Consider the following 6,866-nt stretch of genomic DNA (forward strand, 5'->3'; position numbering starts at 1 on the left):
ACACTGTAGGTGGCAGTGTGCACCCTTTCAGTTTGTTTGCCAACTCATAGAAGCAGTAGAAGAAGAAAATGAAAATGGACTACTTCAAAATGGAGATGGCCTCAATGGCGCTGCCCATGCTCTTGCAGACACCATAATGGGACAGATACAATGATGCGATGTCTATCGAAGTCTATGGTTATGGAGACTAATCCCATATGAGATTGTTAGGTCACGGTCATTCCCTTTCGTGTTGTCATCGTGGCAAGCAGAGGGTGATGCTCACGCCCCTATCCAACAGGCAGGGAACAGCTCCTGAGTGAAGGCACAGTGGAAGGCATGCAGCCGCGTGGGAGTGGTGGGAGTGGCCAGCCATCGTTTCCCGGCACCCATTGTGCCAGGCGCTCAACTGGCACTCATCCAGCTGGAGGCTCCAGGGAAGATCGTTCATTCCCACCATACACTGTTTCCCCTTTTCCTTCCTGGGGATGCCCTCGTAGGTCACCTGGGGGAGAGATGTAGGGGTCAAAGATTATGGTGGGAAGAGGCACCCGTAGGTTCTCCCTGGAGAGGAGCAGGTGACCGTTGACCGTGCGAGGGTCAAAGGTCAGGGTAGGAGGAGGAGGGGGAAGGGAGCAGGGGAGAAGACAATTAGGTGTACAGCTTATTAGTCTAAATTAGCTCTAAAACAACGGATAGGTGATAGATCATTCAGGTTACTAATTATATAGCCCAGAATAGTTGTTATTATTTACAGTTACTGTGTTAATATCTATGAGAGTTTTATGTTAAAGTAAGGAACAACCGCATACATTCACTGAGGCCCTGCTTTCTGGCTAGGTGTCATGGAGCAGCAGGACTGGGGACCACAGCCAGGATGGTGTGCTTATCCTGGGGAGAACCTAGTGAAGGGGATGGGGAAGAGGAGAGAAATTGGGCGAGAAATACAGAGACATATATTTTAACAGATTGGAGATGACTATACATAAAAATAAAATCCTTCATACAGTGAGGTTAGGTGAGGTTAGGTTACCTTGCTTGTCCTGCCCCACAGCTGTAGACACAGCCTTCTCCAGGTCCTCAGACACTAGCTTGGAGATCCGTTACAGGATGTCTGTCACCCCGCTGAGCCTCTCCTGCAGGTTAGGGGTCACATCCACTTGAATGTCCTTCATATGACGAATCTCCACCAGCCGAGTCTCCTACAGAGCAAATGAGGAAAATGTGATATATGGTTAGTAACAATACAATATGAAAATTTGAGCCCAAAGCTACTAACAGCTAACATATATATTTATGTATGTGATCTATGTAAATAAAGGAATATAACACAGGTGTAAAACTGTGAAGGACCATATGGTGGAGGCCTACCCATTTCCCAGGATCATAATAAAAAGTGGATTTGGGTACAGTGTTTATTTCCCCCGAAAATCTTTGAAGATTATACCTAAAATAATTAGGCCTACTTCTTTCTACTGCTGATCTGAGACCAGAAGGGTAAAACATAGCAGATATAAATGCAATATATAGAGTAGAAAAGATTGCCTGCCCTCCAAAGAAACATCAGTTCTACATGGTCTATTTCTATCTGAATGTTTCAACTCAATCAAGCATGTTAATTGATCGTTAAGTCATGTTTGTCTGGTAAACGGTCATTAGTGGCCTATATAAGCCTCATACAGGCCACGGGATGACATTACTTGTTGATAATAAAGACTATTCTCATAATCATGGGAGGTGTGAGAGAATTTCTGCTCTTTGTGCTGACTGTGGGGGTCTTCAAAGGTTGGTTCACTAATGTTTGATTTGGATTGAAGGGTTTTGTTTGGGAAACATGTTGAACTTTGTAAGTTGGAGATTCAAATTTGACTATCTGTTTCTTCCACGTTGGTCATCTTTTTTGTTCACTGCTATTAAATATATGTAGCTATTTTGTGTCAACTCAACTTCTGTCAACTCTTTCTCCTCAGTTTCTTGTTCCCCTGTTGGCAAGTCCCAGAAACAAGATCAAGTCTCTCTGCAGAGGAGACTTGGAGGTAAGCGTTTCTTCCCCTATGTTATCCCATCCCTTCTAGCAATGTTCTTTGCTGCTGTGTTTTAAACTAATTCAACACCGTAGAGTAACCCAGTCTAAATAACAAATGTTTAGAATCTTTTTTTAAACCAGAAGTTATCAAACCCTTTGCTGTTGATTTTGATAATTTGCTTGTGTACCTGAACCTACGTTTTTCAGAGCTGTCATCAACTGACGTCTCCATTGCACATGCTCCGATCCATAGGGTCTGATGCTAAAGAAGCCAGAAAATGTTAGGCCTGCAACATTCGTTTAGAACTACGTGGGGTGCAATGTTGCTGAACATTCAAATGGCAATTTGGCCTAGACCGTGTAGAACACCCAACTGTTCCTCTTCTCTTTTTCTCTAGAGTATTTGGAGACAAATGAAGTAGCATCCCAAGACTCTCCAAACTATGGTAGCTCTCTGGCAAACGATGACCTGGCCTCTGCTGAGAAGATGAGACGCTGGTCTGATGACTATGGAAACTCTCCTACTGCCACAACCGCTTCAGAAGCCACAACTGGCACGTCCGACGACGCGCGCTTCAGAAGCCACAACTGGCACGTCCGACGACGCCGCTTCAGAAGCCACAACTGGCACGTCCGACGACGCCGCTTCAGAAGCCACAACTGCACGTCCGACGACGCGCTTCAGAAGCCACAACTGGCACGTCCGACGACGCCGCTTCAGAAGCCACAACTGGCACGTCCCGACGACGCGCTTCAGAAGCCACAACTGGCACGTCCGACGACGCCGCTTCAGAAGCCACAACTGGCACGTCCGACGACGCGCTTCAGAAGCCACAACTGGCACGTCCGACGACGCCGCTTCAGAAGCCACAACTGGCACGTCCGACGACGCCGCTTCAGAAGCCACAACTGGCACGTCCGGCGACGCCGCTTCAGAAGCCACAACTGGCACGTCCCGACGACGCGCTTCAGAAGCCACAACTGGCACGTCCCGACGACGCCGCTTCAGAAGCCACAACTGGCACGTCCCGACGACGCGCTTCAGAAGCCACAACTGGCACGTCCGACGACGCCGCTTCAGAAGCCACAACTGGCACGTCCCGACGACGCCGCTTCAGAAGCCACAACTGGCACGTCCGACGACGCCGCTTCAGAAGCCACAACTGGCACGTCCGACGACGCCGCTTCAGAAGCCACAACTGGCACGTCCGACGACGCCGCTTCAGAAGCCACAACTGGCACGTCCGGACGACGCCGCTTCAGAAGCCACAACTGGCACGTCCCGACGACGCCGCTTCAGAAGCCACAACTGGCACGTCCCGACGACGCCGCTTCAGAAGCCACAACTGGCACGTCCCGACGACGCCGCTTCAGAAGCCACAACTGGCACGTCCCGACGACGCGCTTCAGAAGCCACAACTGGCACGTCCCGACGACGCCGCTTCAGAAGCCACAACTGGCACGTCCGACGACGCCGCTTCAGAAGCCACAACTGGCACGTCCGACGACGCGCTTCAGAAGCCACAACTGGCACGTCCGACGACGCCGCTTCAGAAGCCACAACTGGCACGTCCGACGACGCCGCTTCAGAAGCCACAACTGGCACGTCCGGACGACGCCGCTTCAGAAGCCACAACTGGCACGTCCCGACGACGCCGCTTCAGAAGCCACAACTGGCACGTCCCGACGACGCCGCTTCAGAAGCCACAACTGGCACGTCCCGACGACGCCGCTTCAGAAGCCACAACTGGCACGTCCCGACGACGCCGCTTCAGAAGCCACAACTGGCACGTCCCGACGACGCGCTTCAGAAGCCACAACTGGCACGTCCGACGACGCCGCTTCAGAAGCCACAACTGGCACGTCCCGACGACGCCGCTTCAGAAGCCACAACTGGCACGTCCCGACGACGCCGCTTCAGAAGCCACAACTGGCACGTCCGGCGACGCCGCTTCAGAAGCCACAACTGGCACGTCCGACGACGCCGCTTCAGAAGCCACAACTGGCACGTCCGACGACGCCGCTTCAGAAGCCACAACTGGCACGTCCGACGACGCCGCTTCAGAAGCCACAACCGGCACGTCCGACGACGCCGCTTCAGAAGCCACAACCGGCACGTCCGACGACGCCGCTTCAGAAGCCACAACCGGCACGTCCGACGACGCCACAACTGGCTACTGAAGCCACGAGAACTACTGATTGTGGTTAATTTATACTCTAGCACAAGTGGGGACGAGTCTGTAGACCAAGCGCCTTCTGGTACTGATCATGCCATTGAGGAACAGTTCACCTCTGCATCTGAGACCCCGTTGACCACAAACATGGATATCTGAAGTGGGACGTACATGGGTACTCTAGTCCAGGTTGTGTGTAACTGCGTTTGTGTGTGTTGCCTCAATTAAACAGTAACTTTAATACTTGTGTCCTTAGTTTTGTTTTGGAGATTCAATGACCTGACTTTAGTAACTGGGGTGATGGCAAAACAGTTTTATTGCATTATAAACATGCTTTGGCATCAGCAATATATTACTACTTCGACCAATTTGTGGTTAAGGTGTTTAAATTACCATTGGACTTTCTTAAGCTACATTTGCTTATGCTAGTAGCATCAAATGATGTAATGGGTTCTAGGTCAATTTAACCTGATGTAGTTTGTAGGACTGAGCGCTTGGGGTTGGTGCATATCACGTCTGTAAATGAGGATGTTGCTAGAATTGGGGTTAATGGTGTCAGTGCTGAATGTTGTCAAATTGCATTTAAATTACTCTGCTGAGTGTCTACTAGTCTTGAGTCTACGGACAATTGGTTTCCTACTCGTGAATTCTTACATGTAACACCAGCTCTCATATCATTAGCCAATCGTTTTGGGGGTTGGTCTGCATATGCCAGTAAAAATCCACACTTTTAGGTTAAAGGCAATGTTAACCTGTCTTAGCTGGCAGGCTGCGATCTGGTCCTAGCTCTCCCAGAGTTGCTTGTAACGCCTAGGGTTTGTGCGTCGTAGCCTACCGTTTTTAGTCGCCATGAATTCAAAGTGCATGTACACGCAACCTTGAAATACAGTAACAAAATTGACTCCAACTTTTGAGCTACCGGTAGGCCTACCTGCTTTAATACAAAAGGTCTGTGGCAAAGCTTTACTCATTTATGCCAACGAGGCCGACTGCAAATCCGACCTGAATTGAGCCTGTTTTGAAGCAACACGTTAAAACGGGTATGGCCTATGCAAATGATTTTGTTTGCTACATGGAATCAGTCAGTGTCAATTACTTAGTTTCTGACCAAGTGTTTTTCCTGTTGAAAAATAATGCGAGAACTGTATTTTGTATTGAATAAAAGTAATAATGGCAGTTTATTTACTTTGAATATATAGTCTGTGTAGTCCAAAGTCTCACGTTTCATTTATGCTGTGACTTCAGAGATGATCATTTACTTTATTGCTAGAAAACAGATGCAGTAAGTAGGCCTCATAAGATTTTATGTAAAATATAGCCTACCTTAGAATGGCATATTAAATGCGGGTTTAGATTCACGGGCAATTGATCAACTGCGGCGCTATCCATTGTTGAATCTCCGCTTAACTGTTTGATTATTGGAGATTCAGATTAGTTTCCTCTGACAAAATCATAACAATAAGTGAAGTATAAACAGCCACAACCTTCCCAAATTCCCTCGATAGCCAGGTGCAAGGGGAGAGAAAAGGACCAAAATGCATCTTTCAAAGGTAGGCTAAAAATATTAATTTTTACTGTATTAACCTCATATTTGACCCGTCGGCCATCAGTGCTTCATAGGCCTGTTAAAACTAGGCTACATCAATGAAATGGTGTGGTGACTTTGAGGGAACATTGTTGATTAAATTGCAACAAATACATAAAGAACCCTTTAGATTGTGCATATTTCTCCATTTAGAGTGGTATAATCATGTCAGATTTTATTTAATGGTATTATATGCTTTTAAATAGCACTTTCGGTTTGAACGGGAATACCGGGAAGCCCGAGAATTTCTTGCAATTTCCTCAGGAAGGAAAATTGGTAGATTCTCTGGAAAATATATGGCCAATGAGGCCTATGCCTACCCTCCTCCCCCAGCCAATGGGATGAACTCCGCGGGACCCCCACACGAGTACTCCTACCAGGTACGGACGAGACATGGAGACAACTGTTCCTTTAATGTTTGACGAGGAATAAAATACCCAAGAATAAAGCTATATACAAGGAGTACCAGTTCCAGATCAGTGTGCAGGGTTACAAGGTATTGGAGGTAGATATTTGTACCCATTAGCTCTTCCTGGGGTCCAACAAAATTAATTTTTAAAACATTACAATACATTCATTACAGAATTTACAACATAAAGTGTGCCCCCTCAGGCCCATAATCCACTATCACATATCTACAACACAAAATCCATGTGTACGTGTGTGTATAGAACGTATGTTATCATGTGTGTGTATGCATGTGTCTGTGCCTATGTTTGTGTTGCTTCACAATCCCGCTGTTCCATAAGGTGTATTTTTAGAAATGTTTTACATTTGATTCTACTGCTTGCATCAGTTACCTGATGTGGAATAGAGTTCCATGTAGTCATTGTTCTATGTAGTCCTGTGTGCCTCCCATAGTCTGTTCTGGACTTGGGGACTGTGAAGAGACCTCTGGTGGCAAGGTTGATAGATGTAGCTTTTAAATTCGCTCTGGTTATCTACTCCGATTTCAGAGAACTCTCGTCTGAGTGTGCCAGAGCGCATAATAACTGCCGAAATTACGAACGCTCAACACCCATGGAATATGGCCGGTGTCAGTAGACGTTTGCAAAAAAGCGTAAATTGTTGCCAGCAGCACAGTTGCAGTCACCAACGCTCT

At 47.5% G+C, this 6,866-nt stretch overlaps 1 pseudogene; it reads left to right on the top strand.

Annotated features, from left to right (window-relative positions):
- Window positions 1-1,673: 1,673 nt before the first annotated feature.
- On the top strand, window positions 1,674-4,387 carry LOC123481214 (annotated as a pseudogene).
- Window positions 4,388-6,866: the final 2,479 nt, after the last annotated feature.

The sequence above is a fragment of the Coregonus clupeaformis genome, chromosome 18 (genome assembly GCF_020615455.1).
Source record: "Coregonus clupeaformis isolate EN_2021a chromosome 18, ASM2061545v1, whole genome shotgun sequence".
Classification (NCBI taxonomy): Eukaryota; Metazoa; Chordata; class Actinopteri; order Salmoniformes; family Salmonidae; genus Coregonus; species Coregonus clupeaformis.